At 43.1% G+C, this 20,679-nt stretch overlaps 1 protein-coding gene across 26 annotated transcripts in view; it reads right to left on the reverse strand.

The window, feature by feature from the left end:
* RBFOX2 (RNA binding fox-1 homolog 2) overlaps positions 1 to 20,679 on the reverse strand; it is a gene marked incomplete at its 5' end in the record, with an annotated part of 262,448 nt that overhangs the window by 210,561 nt on the left and 31,208 nt on the right. The window lies entirely within an intron of this gene.

Genomic DNA, 20,679 nt, shown 5'->3' on the forward strand with positions numbered 1-20,679 from the left:
ACGATTCATAGTCCCTGCAGCTGAGCATCACCACAAAATCCTCTTTTCATCTGTGCAGAGTGCCTGAGATGCACTGCAGTAGTTGAGAAGGTGGCCAAATTCAAGCCTCCATCAGAGCACGGAAGGTATGCTCCCCGGCAACAATGCTCCATGGGATGTGAGCACAAAACATCTTTCTATCTCTGTTGGGCTTAAAGTCACTGTCAAACTCGCCCTGTGGCACACAGCCAGAAAGGGCCAGTGATACTCAGTTTATAATGTAAACAAACCACGTATTATTCTGAGCCCTTCTGGAAAGGATGCCGGACTGAAGAAATTAAAAAACAGAGTTGGCTTGGTTTCCCCTGTCTGCTTCACATTCTCATGTTCCCAATACCCACTTCCAGCAAATATCTCCCAGGTCCAGGAAAAAAAGCCTTTCAGCATCTGTCTTTAATTTGGCTGTTCACCCTCCTCCCTCCTCCTATTTCTCCCTTCCCCTCCTCCTCCTCCCCACTGCTCCCACCCCATAAGTAATATATATGTCCCCTGAAAACAAACAGAGAAGAGATTAGAGAGGAACGGAGACTAGAATGGGGAGATGAACCAGGCAGGAGAAGAGGGCAGTTTCACAGAATGAGGCACAAAGACAGCCCAAGATGGCTGCTCTTGAGGCCCAGCAATGACGGCTGTTTCTGATTAGGTGAGTACAATTGCCTAGCTGCACAGGAAGTGCTCAGGGGGCCCTCATGGTCTGTCCCATCCCAAACACACTGAAAACCTTTGTACTGGAGCAGGCCCATCTGGAATCAGTTAGGACCAGGCTCCTAGCAGACCTTTCCTTTTTAAAAAAGAAAAAAAACAACCCTCTCTAAAACCGCTAGGCTGAGCTTTCCCGCCTGCAACTTTCTCATCCCTCCCCCCATATCACTCTTCAGAGAACGTTTCTCCATCTCCCGTTCTGGGGTCACCACAAAAAAAAGAGGAATATAACATAAAGCACTTGGAGAGCTAGCATCCTCCCCCGGCCCAGACAACCCCAGAAAATTACAGAATTCGTGCAACTAAAATCCCTTTTTACACAATTTTGGGATTTTTAAAAAAATGTTATTTTTAGGAATCTGAAGTGCCCTACTTTTTTCTTTAAGCATTTAAATGAAGCATATCCTTTATGCAACTTTTCTCTTTTTGTTCTGTCTTCTAAATCATGCAAAAAGCAGAAAAAGAGAAACTCTGGGATAGTTCTAGCATTCAAAAGGGAAAAAGGTTTTGCACTCACATTCCTAAGTTAAATTGCCAATATTCGTTTTTGCCGGAAGTCAGGTTTTACTGATGCTTTCTATAAAAAACAGGCCTTCTCTGGTAGTGCGGTAAATGCCTAGAACTAGGACTTGGCAGACCTGGAGAACAGTCTTGATGAACAATTAATTCACCATGTGGCTAGGAATAAACTGCTTAACCTTTCTGGGTCTCTATTTTGTCACTGGTAAAACGTGGTGGGGAGGAAGAGACCCTAAGGTTATTTCCAGCACTGCTACCCCCTCAAATTCCACACACCTAACAAAAATATGAGTACATACACAATTAGGAATTCCCAGCTTCACCTAGGAATCATACCTTTACGGCAAAAAAAATTTTAATTGTCCCCAAAGACCATACAGAAAGGAGTTGGGTGTGTGGTGGGGGAGAAGGAGCGGAGTGTGTCTGCTGGTCTGAATCGTCTATAAACCTCATTCCCCGTCTTCTCGTTGCTTAGGGAGAGCATAACCAAAGGCAGAGGGGAGAAAGTTTAAGGCCAAGTACCAGGCGAGTCATTTGGGCTCAGGAACCTGATCAGAGAAGTACAGCATGAAGACCTGGAGAACTAAATTCACAAATAAACTACTGAATTAGCACTCTGTCCTTTGTGCTTACTTTAGAAGCTGCTTATTTATTTAATTGATCTCAACAAATATTTATTGAATCTACCAAGAAGGTCAGACTCTCTGAGAAATACAAAACAGGATCAGAAACTGCCCTCTCCTCAGGAAATTTATAACCTACAGAAGAGACACAGAGATGTTCGGACGTAGTTTTATTCCCAGACTTGATGACACTGAGGTAAGGATAAAGTATTGTGACAGATCCCAGAATGCCGCTTCCTCCACATGCCTCATTCTCTTATCTTCCACCTTCTGTTCAAATGTTAAGAGGGTTCTAATGAATCTGAAAATTATCAAAATTATTTTGCCTTGAAATTTAAAAGCTGGCATTATAAACTGCTTATACTTATCACAGGTTCAATAAATGTTAAATAAGTAGCTTATCCCCATAGAGAAAAGGGCAGACCTACATAAACTACCTCCCAACCTACAGCTGTCACCAGCACAGGAGCACTGAAAACTATCTCAACAGTCATACCCATGGCAATCAGGAACCCATTCTTGACCCTAGCTTGGTTCTAGGGATTAAGAACCAGCAAAGCAAGTACAAGGTTTGCAATTAGAACTGTCACAGGTCCGCAGTCCTGCCCTCGGCCACAACCAGAATGGCAGCAGTTTACTGTAGACCACATGTAAGGGTTTTGGCAAGAGATACGTACTATGCGATATTGCCTGCCTTTATCTACATCAGTGTGATCGATGTTTCATCATAACTAAAATTGGTCAAACAAGGATCTAAATTAGAGGGCCTGTTTTGCCATTTCATAAAAATAATCCCATAAGACTGATACTTGTTTCCTTAACGTCATATCCTAGGTAACCTGAAGGATGTGGGCTCCTTTTCCTGGGCCACTAATTAGGGTATCCCATTCTGGGTAACCTCCCTAAAAACATACTCCCTTCAGTGAGTTAATCTCCCCGCTTCCCTAAACTGGCAAGGCTTCAAAGGCATTCAGAGAGAAGTAAGAATCTGTGACCTGGGGTTCCAGAAACAGGAGGGTCACATTTCCTCCTGGAACATGGAAAGTTGAACTGTAGGAGGCGCATCTGAGAGACTTGGCCCACTCCCTAAACACTAATACATTTCGAATTGGGTGCAGAGAACTTGGCAGCTCAGCTGACTCCCCAACCAGCTCTGAACAAAACTGGACTGGTCAGGATTCTTCGTGGCAAACAGCAGTAGAGGGGGCCAATCAAAACTCTCAGCTCTGCCAAAAAACTGCAGCCTTTCCCTTAAAGGGAAAACACTTCAAGGTGAGTGCTCATGTGCAGTTGTGAAGAGGGAAAAGGAGGTTTCAGATTTTCTGAATTCTTACCTTCTGTCAACTTTATTTCTATAAATTCCTTTTCCTGTATTTGTTCTCCTCTATAACAACACCAGCATTGCCGCAGACAGTAATAAAAAGCAGGTAAGGACTCTACAGAAAGGTGGCCACAATCCAAACACTGCATTTGACCAAAGGAAGCATGGTATCCACCTTCATCTTAGGAGACCTGGGATTCACCCTTCTGTTACTTGAGAGCAGTCTGAAGCCTTCTCCCAGAGTCTCCACTAGACCCTCACCTTCCCTCCTGCCTCTTCCCCTTTCTACTGACCCTGTCCCTGCTGCCATTCAGAACTCAGAGTCAGCTGAAATGCCAGAGCAAACTGCCTACTAATGCAAGTATCACAAATGGAGAGAGGCAGCACCGCACAGTGCAGGGCTTCTCAAACTAACTGTAGCAACCCCTTTCTTTTTTTAATTCCCAATCCATCATGGAATGGTACTTTTGTAAAATGCAATAAAATGAACTACTAGAAAAAATGAAATTTAAAAAAAACAAAGACATATAAAATACAACCCCAAACGTTTTATTATTAGATTCAACACTCACAAAATTACTCCATCAAAATACTATAAAAGCTTCTACATGCTCACTATCAAGTCCTGTATCTATCTTGCAGTGAGCTGGAAACCAACAGTGGACTGACACCAGTGTTCAAATGACACCATGATCAGCACTGGTACAGTGAAAAGAGAACAAGCTCTGATGCCACCCAGTCCTAGGGAGGAATCCCACCCACTAGTTACATGACTTTGGACATATCACTTAATTTTTCTCAATCTCAATTTCTGCAGAGTTATGAAAGGATCAGGAAAATGTAATGACAAGGAGCGTACTCAGGAGTGCCTGAATTAGACCAGGAATCCAATACTACTATTATCAGGCTTTCCCAGACATTTCCTTTCATCATCCTCTTTTAATCCAAAGGCAATTCCAATTCCAATAAATCCTAACCTTGGGAGCTAGTAGTTTCACGGCTAACTGTAACTAGCAAAAGCCAAACTTATGACCTCTTACTGTCTTTAGTATCCTCTTTCCCTTTCGGTGTCAGGAAGAACCAAACATTCTTGTTGTGCCAAAAATGCATTCCCATTAGATTTCTAATGTTTTCTTTTAACCCAAAATATATTCCAGATTGACTTACAGTCAAAACTCTTACCAGCTCCATCACCAATTCTGCGGTCATTCCAGCTTTGTTGTTATGTTTTACTAAATACTGAGTAGATACAAGAAGAGTATTTATAAATTATGTAAAGCATATAAAGAATAACAAAAACATGTCACCCCAGCCTAGCACCCTCATTTTCCCCCTCCTGCCCCCAACTCAATATGCTGCCCTTCTTCACAAATGTTCTTAAAGATCTGAATTTAAGGCCCAGTTCTTCGGTAAGTTGCATCCCCTCTCTAAGCCTCTCTCTTACCTACCAAATGAAGCTCCCTGTTTGACTTCATTTAGATTCAACACACTCCACGTTAACCTCCTGGCTCCTCTCATGCTCCTTACCCTTCTATTGTAGACAGTTCTAACAGCCATCCTCCCATCCCTGAACTGGCTGTACTGAATTCTCCCACCAAAAGTCCTGGCCACCACTACCACTCTTCTTATTTTTCCCTGTTCTTGCTTCCTTTTCACAAGTACCCTTCAGTCCCTGGGGAGAGGCAATTCCACCTGACCCTCCAAGATCTCCACCCTCCCGCACGCCTAGATTCACCCTCTTACGTATAGTTCTCTTGGGTATTCACAACACGGAGGCTCTATGGAAAGCCCCAAAGAATCCAATCCAAAATTCTGATACCCTAAAGAAGCTATGTTTATAATTTAAAATAACAGGGAGAAAATATCTGCAAACACATATCTGACAATGGACTGGTAACAAGAATAAAGAACTCTCAAAACTCACCAAAGAAAACAACCAACTCGATTTTTAAAATGAGCAAAAGATTTAACAGACCCATCATCAAAGAAATGCGGATGGCAACTATGCAAATGAAGAGCTGCTCAACACCATTAGAATTTAAGGAAGTACCAATTAAAACCACAAGAGATACCACTACATACCTACTGGAATGACTCAGGTTTTTTTTAAAACTGACAATATCAGATACTGCAAAGAATGTGGAGCAACTGGAACTCTCTCATACATTCACTGCTGATGGGAATGCAAAAATGGTAAGCCACACTGGAAAAAGTTCAGCAGTTTCTTATACAGTTAAACATATACTTAACATATGACCCAGCAATCCCATCCCTATGTATTTACGCATGAGAAATGAAGACATATATCCACACAAAAACCTATATACAAATATTTATTGCAGTCTAATTCATAGTTATCAAAAGCTGGAAACAACCCAAGTGTCCATCAACTGGTGAATGGAAAAATAAATTGTGGTACAGATATAAATAAATAAGCACTCAACAATAAAAAGGAATGAATTACTAATCCATAAAATAGCATGGTCGGGGCTTCCCTGGTGGCTCAGTGGTTGAGAGTCCGCCTGCCGATGCAGAGGACGCAGGTTCGTTCCCCGGTCCGGGAAGATCCCACATGCCGTGGAGCGGCTGGGCAGGTGAGCCATGGACGCTGAGCCTGCGCATCCGGAGCCTGTGCTCCGCAACGGGAGAGGCCACAACAGTGAGAGGCCCCGCCTACCGGAAAAAAAAAAAATAGCATGGGCGAATCCTGAAAGAACCCAAAGTGAAAGAAGCCAGACTCAAAACACTACATAGTGAACAGAAATCAGATCAGTGATTGCCAGCAGCTGGGGGCGGAAGGCAGCCCTGACTGGAAAGGGAACTAAGGGAACCTTCTGTGCTAATGAAAGCATTCCATATCTTGATTGTGGTCATCACTACATGGCTATATTACATTTGTCAAAACTGATAGAAATGTATACCTCAAAAGGATGAATTTCACTGCATATAAATTATACCTCAATAAACGAACAAAAAATATATAATCTCCCTCAGAAAATAATAATAGCTCGCTTCCATCATAGAGGAGTTAGCGCAACAGCTAAGGATACAGGTGGGGTAAGGAGTCGAGGAATTATAAGGCGGCACAGACCAGCAGGCCCAGACCCCAATGACAAGAGTGGCTGGGGGAGGTGGGGAACCACAAGGAAGGCTGGGGGAACTGGAGGGACACTGGGAGGCCAAACGGAAGACAGACCAGAGGGCCCACTGGCTGAGGATTCCAGGCCATGAGGAGTGGGATACAGGGATGGAGGACCTGTCTGCTGTGGTTGGGAAACTGATTACATTGAGCAAATAAATAAAATGAAATAAGTAAATATACCGAGGATAAGAAGAACCCAAGTTTCTCCCTACTTGGAAATATATTTACAAAAATGGAAAGAGGTTGGCTAGATTTAAGATGGAGTTATCGGTATGAACTCTGGTTTTTATGATATAAAATTCAAGGTTTTATAATATAAAATACATAATATAAAATACATAATATATACACACATAACATATACACACATACAAACATCATACATCTGCACATACTATACTACATATATGTACATAAAGAAATCTAGAAACAGTTACAGAGGTATATGTATGGTGTGTGTGTATATATGCATTTGTGTGTACATATTTACTTACCTATATTTTCTAGCTCTGAGAGAGCCTAGAGGCAATGACACCCCAGTAGCAATGCACACACCTAGCACCCAGATTTTGGTTTCTAATCACTCTCCTCCACTTAACAGAACCAGGACTCCTTGGAAGTAGCTGATTCCAGAGCTAGAGCAGGAAAAGAACAAGATAAGCTTGGAAAACCTTCTTGTGCCAGAATGTCAAGAGACATCCCATGAATGATGGAGGCAGGTCAACAGAACAAAGAAGGCAGCATAAAGTGGGACCTACTGGCCGAACTGGGAACAGCTTGAGGATTAGAACAATTACAGAAATGGATTACAAACAACAGAATAAAATAGGAATCCAGGAGTCCACAGTGACAGAAATAAACAAACAAATAAGGGAAAACTTCTCCTTACAGCAGAATGGCAACCGATAAACACAGACAGACTGACAGAGAATCACCACTTGGCAACTATTACAGAAGTGGCTGGTTCAGGATGTCAGGTGGGGCTCTGATGAGGAACGGGCTAGTAGTATAACCTCAGAATATTTTTCTGTAAGATAATCGTTAATCGTAAAAGGAAAAATGATGAACTTAATGTGGAAAAACCTGGCAAACACCAACCAAACCAGGCGATCACGGTTAATATTGCTGGTCATGGGATGGGTACGTATCATTTGCCTCCAGGTCTGATGCACTGGCAAGAGCACAGCATATTTCTGTGACATTCCCACCAAAAGTGACATGACTACTGTCATGAAGAACCAGACAGACCCAGGCCAAGACACTTCAAAAATGTCAAGGACATGAAGGAAAGGCAGAGACTAAGGAACTGTTCCAGATTGAAATAGGACTTGAAAGATTGAGGAGACATGTAACTAAATGTCACACATATTCCTAGAGAGGATCCTGGACCCAAAAGGAAAAAGAGACATTATAGGGGCAACTGCCAAAATGTTAATGGGGTCTATGGATGGATGGTTAACACACCAGCAGTGACTTCCTGACTCGGAGAGTTGTATACTGGTTATGTAGCAAAGTCCTATTTGGGGGCACACACACTGGAGTATTTGCTTCAAAAAAGTTCAGAAAAGGAATAATGATAAAGGGTATGTATACATACACACACACACACACACACACACACGAAGAGAGTGAGCAATGAAGCAAAAGCAATAAAATATTAACAACTGGGGAATCTGAGTAACATATATAGGAATTTTTAAGTTTTTAATTGTTTTGGCAACTTTTCTCTAACTGTGAAGTTATTTCAAAATGAACTATTCGGGGAAAAAGTAATAGCCATCTATCTACTGCCAGGAACTGTGCAGGGCACCATATCTTTTATCTTCACAACAAAAGCTGATCCTGAAGCTCAGAAGGTTAAAACCTCGCCCAAGGTCCTCCAGCTAACAGGTGCTGGCTGGACCCATCCTAACTGAGGTCCACAAACTCTAAAAGCCTTCAATCTTCTACCACACCATGCTGCCTCATTCCACAAACAGGTAACCACTGTTTACTGTGGGACATGCCAACATCTGTACAGATCACTGAGGACATGAAATGAGTAAGACCATCCCTTCCCTCAAGGTATTTGGTTTAAGAGACATAGATAGACTTGTGAAGTAGTAAAGGGTTACAGGTGCTCTGTTTGTCATTACTTTTGCAGGGAATGTTGACACTCACTCTACCACAAATGCAATATGACCCATTAGAGAGTGGAAGGTAACTTTTGAGATGTATAGGACCACATGGTCACATCGGGTACACTTAGGCCACGTAAGTGAGAGGTCCCTGCCTGACCACAACACACACACACACACACACACACACACACACACACAGTCTCACTCTCTCTCACTCTCCCCCTCCCCCCCAACTCCTCCTTCCCTCCCTCTCTCCTCCAAGGCCTGAACTGCCCTAAAGAAAAAAGGGGGGAGGGGGAGCAGATATCCAAGTATATTTAAGGAGTCTCAGACTATTCTTCCCTTTAGGTTTTTATCATCCCCAGAGGTATTCTGTTTAAAGGGGTCCTTTTCTAAAAAGTAGTGGCTGTGGTGGGACTAGAGCTGTTTGGCCCAATGACGAGACAAGATTACTGCCAAGCCATACCCTTGCTTTCCAGTGGTTTTCCACTCAGAGCAAAAAACAACTCTTACGTACGAAAGAGAGCAGAAGTCTGAATCTCTACGAAAGTACAAGAATCAGGTTCACCAGGCCCCCAGAGGAAGTGGGTTTTACCATCAATTATGTGCAAATTAAGTGGTTTTCTTTTCTGGTTGTAAATCAAGAGGGAGGGGCGGGGGGGGGGGCGGGCGGGGGGGGGCCCTGCTGTGCCTCTCTGTATTGTCCTGAGTTTTGCAATAGCTTTTGGGCTCAGACCATACATCATTTAAGTCAAGGGAAGGAGGAAGGCACAGGCTCTGCACTGGTAACACAACAGTACACAGGACAGGCACTGCCCTCAGAAAAACTACCGTTTAGCAGAGGACTCAGATAAATTTAAAGAGTACTATGGAACATCTAGAAAGAACACTTTCTAGGTTGGAGCAGGACCAGGATCAGGAAAGGCTTCCTTGAAAAGGGAGCACACTGAGATGTGATCTAAGGAACAAAAGAGCATTAACCTAAAATTGCCAGGTTTGTGTGTTTATGTGTTTTATTTGGTAGAGAATTTTCTGGCCAGGCAGGTAAAAAGTAATACAAGAAAAATATGTACAAAAGCAAAAAGGAAAAAGAAATAGCAAGTGATGTCATCTTGCTGGGACATAAATATGAAGGAAGAAGCCTGGGAAAGGTTTTTAGTAGTGGAATGATAAACATCTGATCATCACACCAATTCTATGGTAGTTATATTAGCTTCTGTTTACTAATGAGAAAACTGAGGCTTGAGAAAAGTTAGGTCAATTGGACAAGGTCACACAACAAATGAATGGCAGATCGGCTGTAAAACCCGTCCTCTTTCTGGGCTACTCTCCTGAGAGTTTTACCAGAACGTAACTAGTTTCTTGGATTCCCAGACAAATCACCTTTTCCATGGATATTCAACCCTTGGTATTTAACACTTTCGAAACACAGTTACCAAAGTTGATTTTAGCTCCATTTAGAGGTCAATCCCTCAGTAAAATCTAGAATACTCATTTTTATGTTTTCACCAATGTGGCTTTCAATACAAAAAAAAAACCAAAACATTTTTCCCCTTATGCTGCAGAGGCCTCAAAAACTTAAGGCAGCAATAGGAAGACAGCCCACGCAGAATTCACTGTATACTCTGTAATGCACCACACATTGGCACCTATTTTATCTGGCAGCAGGAAGAGATATAAGTTAGGACCCCACAATTATCCCTGTAGAGAGGCACAGCAAAGGGAATGCAGGCATAACAGCTACAGTAACTGTAACACAAATAGCCAACTGTGCTTACAGCCAGTCACGCCGAGAGCTTTTAAACACCCACATCCCTAATGCCTCCCTCTCCCCCCGTGTAGGTGGGCCAGTTCCTTGCCATTCTTCTCTACCCCACATAATTCCACAGGAAGAGAGAATCTGCTGCCACGAGTGGGAAGCAAAGGAAGCTGCTGTACTTCTGAACACAAAAGACCAAAAAGTAAGGGTCCTACCTCCCCACTCTGTGCTCTACACATTAAAGCAGGATCTCCCTATTTCTTCTACTGTCTAGCATAGACTTGTAGCTCCTGATACAGCCCCCAGGTCTCATTCCCTGACACTCACCCTGCCCCAGCTGGACTGGGTACCCTCCCCCACACAAAACATTTACTCACCTCTCTCTCTGCACTTAGCACATTACAGATCTGTCTGGGGTCAGTCTCCCCACTATACTGAGAGCTCCCAAGGACAGGGACTGTCTCTCAACCTGCCTAGGTTCGTGGAGTGCATACAAACACTGCAGAATGAAACGGGAAGTGGGCAGTGGAAAAGGAAATGGTTGAACAGTAATCTGAGGTCTGAGAATCCAGGATATCTGAATAGACATCATGGTACAGTCTTTACACTGGACTGATATGTTGAGTGCAAAATTTACATTTAAAAAAATCATCCTTTCACAGTCTCTAATAGAGAGCTCTAGAACGAAAGATGACACTAAGAGTATCATTTAAAAAAAAAAAAACTAACCATAATTATTAGTGTATGTCCCCCAAAGCAAAACAGCAACAAGAGAGCACAGCCTACAAAAAAACTACCACAGCCCTACCACTCTGCCCCAGTTCCCAGCACAAACTGTTTTTCAGGGCTCCTTTTTTTTGGGGGGGGCACTTTTTGCCCGCCGCTTCCCCTTACCTTCTCCACTCTCCCCTCCTTCTACAACCTACCAAAGAAAACAATGACTGTATTGCAATACGCAAGAATCTTCAGAAAGATACATCTCCCCAGTTCTCCTAAGCTTTTCTTTAGGGCTGCTGGCAAGATAAGCAATTTGTTCCCAATTATAGCAGACTTCATCTGGGCGATGAATGTAGTCAGCAACTCCTCAACAAGGTGCTGGAAACGATGGAAGATCTCAAAAACATGCTCTGGCAGCATTTCCCAATCTGCCTGCAGCTCCAGGCTCTTCTTTTGCTCTAATCCATCAGCCACTTCCTTCCCTAGGGACATCTGCTCTCGGATCCTCTTTACCAACTATACTTGTCAAATTCAAACAGAACCTGCTAACAAGGTAAGACAGGAAAAGGATCTGATAAGGTCCTGGGATTGTTTCAGTTTAAACCCTGTGACCACACTTTTTCTTGGATTTTTCTCTGCCCAATAAAAACTATAGAAATTACCTTGGAGAGGTGCTGATTCTTATTAGATTTTACTTAGAATCACTGTAATAAAATGTCCAAGCTGAACGCAACCTCAGAAATAATCCCATCATATCCCCACATTTCACAGATGGAGAAAGGCTCAGAGAAGTTAAGAACTGCTGAACTGCAGTTACACAGAGGAATTCCCTAGAATGTCAGATCCTAAATGGCAAGAGTTGTATCTAATTCATCTCCAGGGTCCAACGCAGTGCTCAGCATTTGAAACATGGCTGGCAAACTGAACCAAACGAACACAACTAATTAGTCATAGGACTATGTCCCATGATGTTTTACTTCAAGTACACTGTTTTTTCATCATACGTGACTAGAAAGCTAGAATCTATGGGTGAGGATTTATGTGCACAGCAGACCCCATGGAATTCAGGCTCTCTCCCTCCTCAACCACTAGGTACACTCCCTTTATCTCTGACACCATTTATAAGATTTCCAACCTCTTTATGTTCCAACTGCTCTAAAAATCATACATTTCTAAACTGGTTTCCTAAAATATCTTCCACTCGATACTCTTCTTAATAATTCTCTTCAACTGTCCTCTTAATCTTCTTAATGACTGTGCTCTCTGGGATCCCTCCTCCTATCTCAACTTACCACAACCTGTCTCACCTCCCGTGTCTGTCCCCTTAAGCCAGTGGTTCTCAACTTTGACTGCATACTGCAATCACCTGGGGAATTTTTTACAAAACTACTGATTCCTGGGCCCAACCCCCAGAGTTCCTGATTTCATTGGCCTGGGTTGGGTATGGCCAAGGAATGATATTTTTAAAAGCTCCCTAGGTGATTCTAATGCATAGCTAGCTAACACTGAGAACCTCTGCCCTATACCCTCAGAAATTAGCTGCCCGGTCCACTGTATACTCTAAAAATAACTACTGCCAGTTGTTCTGGACTTGCAAAATATTAGACTGCCCTGTGCCAGGCACACGTGTTGCTAGACTGAAGGCACATTAGAACCATGCACTTGATTCACATCTGTCATATGATAATGCTTTGGTAAATATGTCGGTAAAGCTCTATAAATCATCAATGATGATAAATGGCCAGATCCTGCTAAAAGACTACAGAGGGGGAAAAAAGCTGTACTGGAGTTTTCTGACTCAAACACATTTAGTTTCTGGTTTTTTACCAAGGATCCAAGGTCCTTCAAATCCAGATGGTCTTTCAGTATCAAAAATAGCCTTCTGTGGCCAACCCCAAAAAAGCACAAGGTATGTCATGTATTTTCATGCCTCCATGCTTAGGCATATATCAATAACTGTCTGCTTGGAAAACTCCTATTCATCCTTCAAAGCACAGTTCAAATGCCTCCTTTAGTCATTCAGTCAAAAAATACTGAGAATCTACTAAGTATCGGGCATTTGTCTAGGCACTAGAGATACAACGTTGAACAAGACATAGTCACTGGTCTCACAGTGCTTATATTCTACTTGGGAAGCCAGATAATAAACAAGCAGACAAATTAAAATAATTCCAGATGGTGGTTAAGTGATATGAAGAAAATAAAACAAAATAACATGACAGAGTAATGGTGGGTGGTAACTTTCCCCAAAGGCAGACTCACTGGGTCTCTCAAGACCACATCAAGAACAAGGGGCTCTACCATATTCTTTTTACACTCCCAGCATTCACTCTTTGTACATACACAATAAATATTTTGAATGAATAAAAAACATAAGGGTGAGAAAAAAGGTAGAAGTTAAAAAGAAAAATGAAGTATCATAATCAACTAAGAGTTAAGAGACAGGAACCCTCACCTAAGTTTCTCCCACTACCTACAAGATTTGGGGCAAGTTCCTTCCTCTCTTGCATAAAATAAGTAGACTGCATTAGACTGGCACTGTAACGCTCACCAGAGGTAAGAGAAGAGAGAAGTATGCGGGTAGAGCCTTGTAGTGGTGGGGCTAGCAGGCCGTTCCTAAAGCGCCAGCAGAGGGGCCCACACAGGAATGCAGGCCCAGGGCTGCCGAGAGAAGCCAGAAACCTGGATTTCATGTAAGTTCTCCTGGTGTTTAAATGCTTCATCCAAATGTCTTTAAAATACTGTGTTAGCCAAACAAAACCCCTTGTGTAAGGGCCAGACCATAGGCATAAAGTTTGCACAGCCTATAGACTAGATCACCCCTGGGTCCTTCCTAGTTCTAACAGTCCATGGCTCTGCAGTGAAATATCTTCTCATAGAAAAACACGAAAGAAGGGACAACAGGAGTAGAGGACAAAAAGAGAAAAGAACAAGTGTTTCTACTTGTGTTGTACTCAGATCATAGAAGAGCCTTCTTCATAATTCATCAGTCAATAAATCCTATTACTTGGAAAGAAAATTTTGTATCCTGGACAATAAAAAGACCAATTCCAACCTCTCCTTTAGGTTATAAAAGCTACCCACATGTGCTTAATAAATATTCCTATCCTAAGCAGTCAGGAATGCTTAAAGAGGCACAACTCATGTGCACGCACACAGACACACACACCCCACAAAGCAAGAAAATCAATTATGCTGAAGACTGGCAAGACGCCCCAAAGACACAGCAGGAATTCGATACGAACGGCGGGATCAGGAAGGAGAATGAATAATTCAGACTCCCTGATTCACTTAACCAAGTGCTGCAGGCCCAAGCTGAGGCCCAGGGCTTACAGGCTGAGCTCCCTCATCTGAAAGCAACACGAGCTCAGCGTCTGAATGGAAAGCCAACCCTGCCTGCTCACAGGTGGGAGAGGGAAGATACGACTGACTTCCAACTAGAATAAGTCACGTTCTTTTTCTGAACGCCAATTCATCATAAAAGACCAAACCTGAAAGTGCACAATGTTCTCACACTGTCATTAGCAAAGGAAAAACAGCATGCATATTTTATTTACGCCCACCCTCTTTTTTTAAAATTATTTTTTTATTTTTGGCTGGGTTGGGTCTTCGTTGCTGCGTGCGGGCTTTCTCTAGTTGCGGCGAGTGGGGGCTACTCTTCGGTGTAGTGCACGGGCTTCTCATTGCGATGGCTTTTCTTTGTTGGCGGAGCATGGGCTCTAGGCGCCTCGGCTTCAGTAACTGTGGCACATGGGCCCAGTAGTTGTGGCTCGCGGGCTCTAGAGCGCAGGCCCAGTAGTTGTGGCGCATGGGCTTAGTTGCTCCACAGCATGTGGGATCTTCCCGGACCAGAGCTCGAACCCATGTCCCCTGCATTGGCAGGCGGATTCTTAACCACTGCGCCACCAGGGAAGTCCGTATGCCTACCCTCTTTAAGGAGGCCTCATTAGACCAGAAAGCCAATGGAAACAAGATAATGGGGAAGGCAAAGGAAAAAAAGTATCGGCCAGAATAGCTGAAAGTATGCAGACACCTTCCCTACCCCCACTGTCCCACTTCCAAGAGTGAAGAAAGTTCCCAACATTAACTACCTTTAAACTACCAATGATGACCAATTTATGAACTATTCATCAATTGCTTTACCTAAGTTCCACATTATTTTTAGACACAAGCAATTCTGAAAACAGATGCAGATCTATCCTGAGAATTAATCAGTCTTCACAAAATCTCAGTTTGTTGGAAACCAGGGCTTTGTACTGCAGATTAAAAAACAAACAAACAGGGCTTCCCTGGTGGCGCAGTGGTTAAGAATCTGCCTGCCAATGCAGGGGACACGGGTTCGAGCCCTGGTGCGGGAGGATCCCACATGCCGCAGAGCAACTAAGCCCGTGCGCCACGACTATTGAGCCTGTGCTCTACAGCCCGCGAGCCACAACTACTGAGCCCGCATGCCACAACTACTGAAACCTGCCCGCCTAGAGCCCGTGCTCCACAACAAGACAAGCCACCGCAATGAGAAGCCCGTGCACCAAATGAAGAGTAGCCCCCACTCGCTGCAACTAGAGAAAGCCAGCAACGAAGACCCGATGCAGCCAAAAATTGAAAAATAAATAAATTTAAAAAACAAACAGGTTTGCTACAGAAATGACCTAGGGAAGAAAAAAAGAATGGTAAACAGCCCAACTTGTTTTCATGTGTCTCTATGACAGGTTTTTAATGACAAGGGTAAAATATTTGTAATCTTTCAACATTTAAATCTCTCAGATCTATGATACTCACTGATGCAAGTAACTCTTTGAGTCTTGCACTGGTGAAATGTTATTGTAAACAACACGTCGAGAATGTATTAACTTCTGAACACCACAGTACTAACATCGTATTGGTATAAAAACCAAGGGAAGAAAACAAATTTGAGGTTCCTCAAATCCTTCTAAGGCTGTTAAGATACAGAGACTCTTTGCAATAAATGGATCTTAAATATTATACTAGTTGAGTAGCAGAAAACAGATTTTATCAAGCAATTACTACCACAAATAAGTGCACTCAAGAGTGAGATCACGCTTTTAAAAACCTTTTTTTTTTTAATTATTTTATTCATTTTATTTAATTTTTGGCTGCATTGGGTCTTTGCTGCTGCACACAGGTTTTTCTCTAGTTGCTGAGATCAGGGACTACTCTTTGTTGCGGTGCACGGGCTTCTCATTGCGGTGGCTTCTCTTGTTGTGGAGCACGGGCTCTAGGTGCACGGGCTTCAGTAGTTGTGGCACACAGGCTTCAGTAGTTGTGGCTTGCGGGCTTCGGTAGTTGTGACTCGCAGGCTCTAAATCGCAGGCTCAGTAGTTGTGGTGCATGGGCTTAGTTGCTCCGCGGCATGTGGGATCTTCCCTGACCAGGGCTCGAACCCGTGTCCCCGGCACTGGCAGGCGGATTCCTAACCACTGCGCCACCAGGGAAGCCTAAGAACCATTTTAAAAATTCGCCTGATTCCTCAGAGTTACCAAAAGCAGCAACTTTTCCAAAATTCAAATATTTGAACAGGACATATTTCAGCCCTAAAAGCAAAGATGAAATAACATTTAAAATTAAAAAAAAAAAAAGTAATTAAGGGCTTCCCTGGTGGCACAGTGGTTAAGAATCTGCCTGCTAATGCAGGGGACACGGGTTCAAGCCCTGGTCAAGGAAGATCCCACACGCCATGGAGCAACTAAGCCCGTGGGCCACAACTACTGAGCCTGCGCTCTAGAGCCCACGAGCCACAACTACTGAAGCCCACGCACCTACAGCCCGTTCTGCGCAACAAGAGAAGCCACCACAATGAGAAGCCTGTGCACCACAACGAAGAGTAGCCCCCGCTTGCCGCAACTAGAGAAAGCCCGTGCACAGCAACGAAGACCCAGCGCAGCCAAAAATAAAGGGAAAAAAAGGTAATTAAATAACAACCTGCTCCTTCTGGGGATAATAACCAAATTTTCCTACTTACATCAGGTTAGCCCCTGGGAATTAGTCTGTGAGCCCATCATAAAGAGGTATGTGATACAACAGCAGTGACCCAAACCAGAGACCCTATCAGAGGAGCCGGCAACTACACCAGATGGAAACCTTTTGCTCACATTCTATATTACAGATCATGAGCCAAGGGTCACAGACAGAAAAGGGCCCCTAATTTCCAAATGCTCAACAACTGGTGCATCTAGAAATCAGGTAATACAAAGTCTTACCTGCCATTTCTTTTGTCAAAGAGTAGTAAGGCTGCTGTTGACCAATTTTAATAAGCTGGAAATGGATGACAATCTTACCAGAATAAGAATAAAATTTATTCTCTTATTTGATGAGGTTGGGGCAATGGAACTTTTTTTTTTAAAGCTCCCCAGATGATGCTAATGTGCAGCCAGGACTGAGAAACATGGGTCTACCTAAATTTGGAAACGAACTACCTAGGGCTACTTCAGTAGTGAAATCAAGGGTAACACATTAGAAGGAGGTTTTGGCCTTTGAATACGACTTTGTTTGAAATCATTATCTCTAGCAAAAGAACTAAACGCCACACAGTGATCATTCACCCTGAAAATCCAGGACATATTCTACACAGATAGGGTTCTTTGAGTTCTAAAATCCTATAACCTATCCAACCATTAACCATCCAATAAATATTAGGCCTACTATATATTGGGTACTATGCTATAAGATGGGCATTTAAAAAGAAAAAAGATGAAAGCATAGTCCTTACGCTCAAGGAACTTACAGTTTGGTACCAGATCAAAGTAAATAGGCAGTTACAATACAGTGAGATAAATGCTAGAAAGGGAAAAGTATAAGGTTCTACAACAGCAGTCAGGAGAGTTCCTAGCCCCATCTTAGACATTCAACAAAAGGTTCCCAAAGAAAGCTGACCTCTAAACCAAGATTTCAGAGATGAGGGTAGGCGAGTACAGGTGGAAAGGGAAATTTATAGAGGTACCTTCAAGGAGGGGTGCATGGTCTATGCATGAGTGGGTCGAGGGTTTGGGAGATGAGGTAGGAGCTGTATCACCCCAGTGTCATTTAATGTGACTAAAGGCAATGATATGGTGAGAGCTGTCTCAGAAGGATCACTCTAAGAAAGATAGCTGCAATGCAGTGATGTGGGATGGAAGGGACAAAAATAAAGGCAGAAAGACCACTGCGTAAATGGCGGCACTGGTCTCTGACTTTCACAAGGGCAGAGTTTTGCAGAAAGAGCAGATGAGGAGAAGTCAGTTTTAGACATGCTGGCTTTGCAGTAACTGCGGGGCATCCAAGCGCAGATGCACACGAAGCAGCTGGAGACAGACATCTGAAGTGCAGGAAGGAGATGGCTAGAGATAGCAATGTGGAAGTTGTCAGCGTACAGATGATCAATAAAGCCTCAGCAATGGATACGCCCAAAGAATCCTAGATGATCAATAAAGCCTCAGCAATGGATACGCCTAGAGAACCCTGCATAACAGCAACTTTTAAGTGGTGGGCTGAGGAAGAGACGAAGAAAGGGGACTGGCAGAGAGAGGGAAACATTTTTTAAGGATGGTGCCAGAGAAGCCAAGGGAAAAGAGGCGTTTCAAGGACACAGAAGATAGAAAAGGATATTCATTGGATTTAGCCACAAGGGAGTTATTGGTGACACCAGGGGAAGGAGTATCAATATTGTGGTTGAGTAAGAAACCAGACTACAATGGGCTCAAAGGATATAGTCAATTATTTTAAGAAGTTAGTTTATAGAAGGGAGAAGAATGAAAAGGAGCTGGAGGGTGAAGGAGACTGAAGGACTAATTTGCTAGATTTTATTTATTTTTAATGAGATAAGCATGCATAAAGTTGATAAGAAAAGATTTTTAAATCTAAGCAAGAGATCCAAGTATAATTCACCACAGAAAGAAAGAAAGATACATCTTTCACTATAACAGATGAAGTTTGTAGGTTTGGTGGCAGGAAGTTAAAAGAATTCAATTTGATAGCTTCTATTCCATCTATAAATTAAGAGGCAAGATTTCTTGCTGTAAGTGAAGAGAAAGTGAAGGTAGGACAATGAGGAACAGCTGAAGCGGCCATCGTGGCAAGTCCCCAAGACAGGTCACTCAAACACAGAAAGACTTCCAGACAGGAGTCAAGGGTCCAGGAAAGGTTGGAAATCATGACAGCAGACATTTGTATTGATCTAGGCCTGGGGTTTTGCTTGGTAGGTAAAACAAAATGAAAATAAAGAGAGGATACTGGCCAAAAGAGCTGTTTAAGCAAAGGACCATGAAATCCAAACAAGACAGGGAAGGAAGCAAAGGCAGGGGAGTCAACAGACAGGGCAAGAGCAGAGAGAGAGGGCCAAGGAAGCAGATTTCTCAGAGACATTGGAGAAAAGATGCAGTGGGAGTAAATGAATGGGAGAACTGGAAGAGTCTTAATGAGAAAATGAGATGCCTGTCTAAATTTTCAGAAATGGAGCAGTTCCACACTGACAAGACCCAGAGTGTGTCCTTAGAATAGGTGGTGAAAGTGCAACTCAAGGAGGGAAGCTGATTAATTAAAGAACCAAGAGACAGGGGACTAGCTAAGGTGCTGGGTCCGTGATCAGCACAGACACTGGAATTTCCTACAATAATAACATTATTTAAGGCAGGAAGAAAGCTCAAGATCCAAGTTTTTTGTTTTTTAAATGAGGGAAGGAGGCAAGGTAATCAATAAACAACAGCACTGAGCAAGGGAAGAGGGTAGATTATTAGCCAGATTACTAGAGCTTAGACGGGGCAGGGAATTTTGCCCAAAGGTAGAAGATTAGATAGGAGCACTGGAGAGGGGAGAGAGGGGACGGGATACTGACCTCCCCCACCAAGAGGAACAAAAACCACCCTTGAGGAGGGGGACGTGATGGCCTCGGAAAGAAACCACATTCAGTCAAGAGAAAGGGTAGAAATAACGTGCAGTTAAAAGGCTGAGGGTGAAGAAATTTGTTTACTATGCAACAGGGAAAATGGGATAGTCGATGAGGGAAGAAGTCACTGGAAGGTCAGGTCAGGAGAGAAAAAGCATCAAATCAGGCCCGAGATCACAGGAATACACAGATGGCCATCGTTGCTTACATTCTGGACGCTGACCAAGGAGTGCAGAGTTGAAAGGAATGATCTGTTTGGCTGCTGCAAGATTTCTAAAAAAAAACCAAAAAACAAAAAGAGTCCCAACAATTCCTTAATAGAAAACTGGAGGGCGCAGAAGGACTTGGGCCTTTTGATAGGCGTCAGCATTAGCCAGGTTTCAGTGACCCTAAGCTGCTGACCAAAAGAGGGCTCTTTGAATCCCATGTGACATACCGTGTATTAAAAACAACTGGCAGCCTCTGATGGTGGGAGAGAGGGGGCGCCCTCAGGCCCTGCCAGGAGGGCGGAATATCTACTTTGCCACAGCAGACAAGAAAACTCTCTAAGTGGAGTCAGTTATGACCTGGACCCATGTAGGCTGACAAGGACAGGCACCTGATTCAGGCTTCTGTTACCTCCAGTAAATAATGTAAAATAAATAATGAGAGGCTCGAGAGTCAAGAATTTTGATGCTTCTAATAAAAAAAATTAATAAGCTAATCAAATAACTTTTTACAAATCTCACATATGTAGCCTCTCCTGTGCTAAGTGCTTTATTTGCAACAGCTCATTAGTTTTCACAAGTCTATGAGGTAGAAACTATTATTAACAGTTTACAGAGGAAGGAAGCGAGCCTCAGAGAAATTAAGAAACTTG

The sequence above is a fragment of the Grampus griseus genome, assembly GCF_964374135.1.
Source record: "Grampus griseus genome assembly, chromosome: 11".
Taxonomy (NCBI): domain Eukaryota; kingdom Metazoa; phylum Chordata; class Mammalia; order Artiodactyla; family Delphinidae; genus Grampus; species Grampus griseus.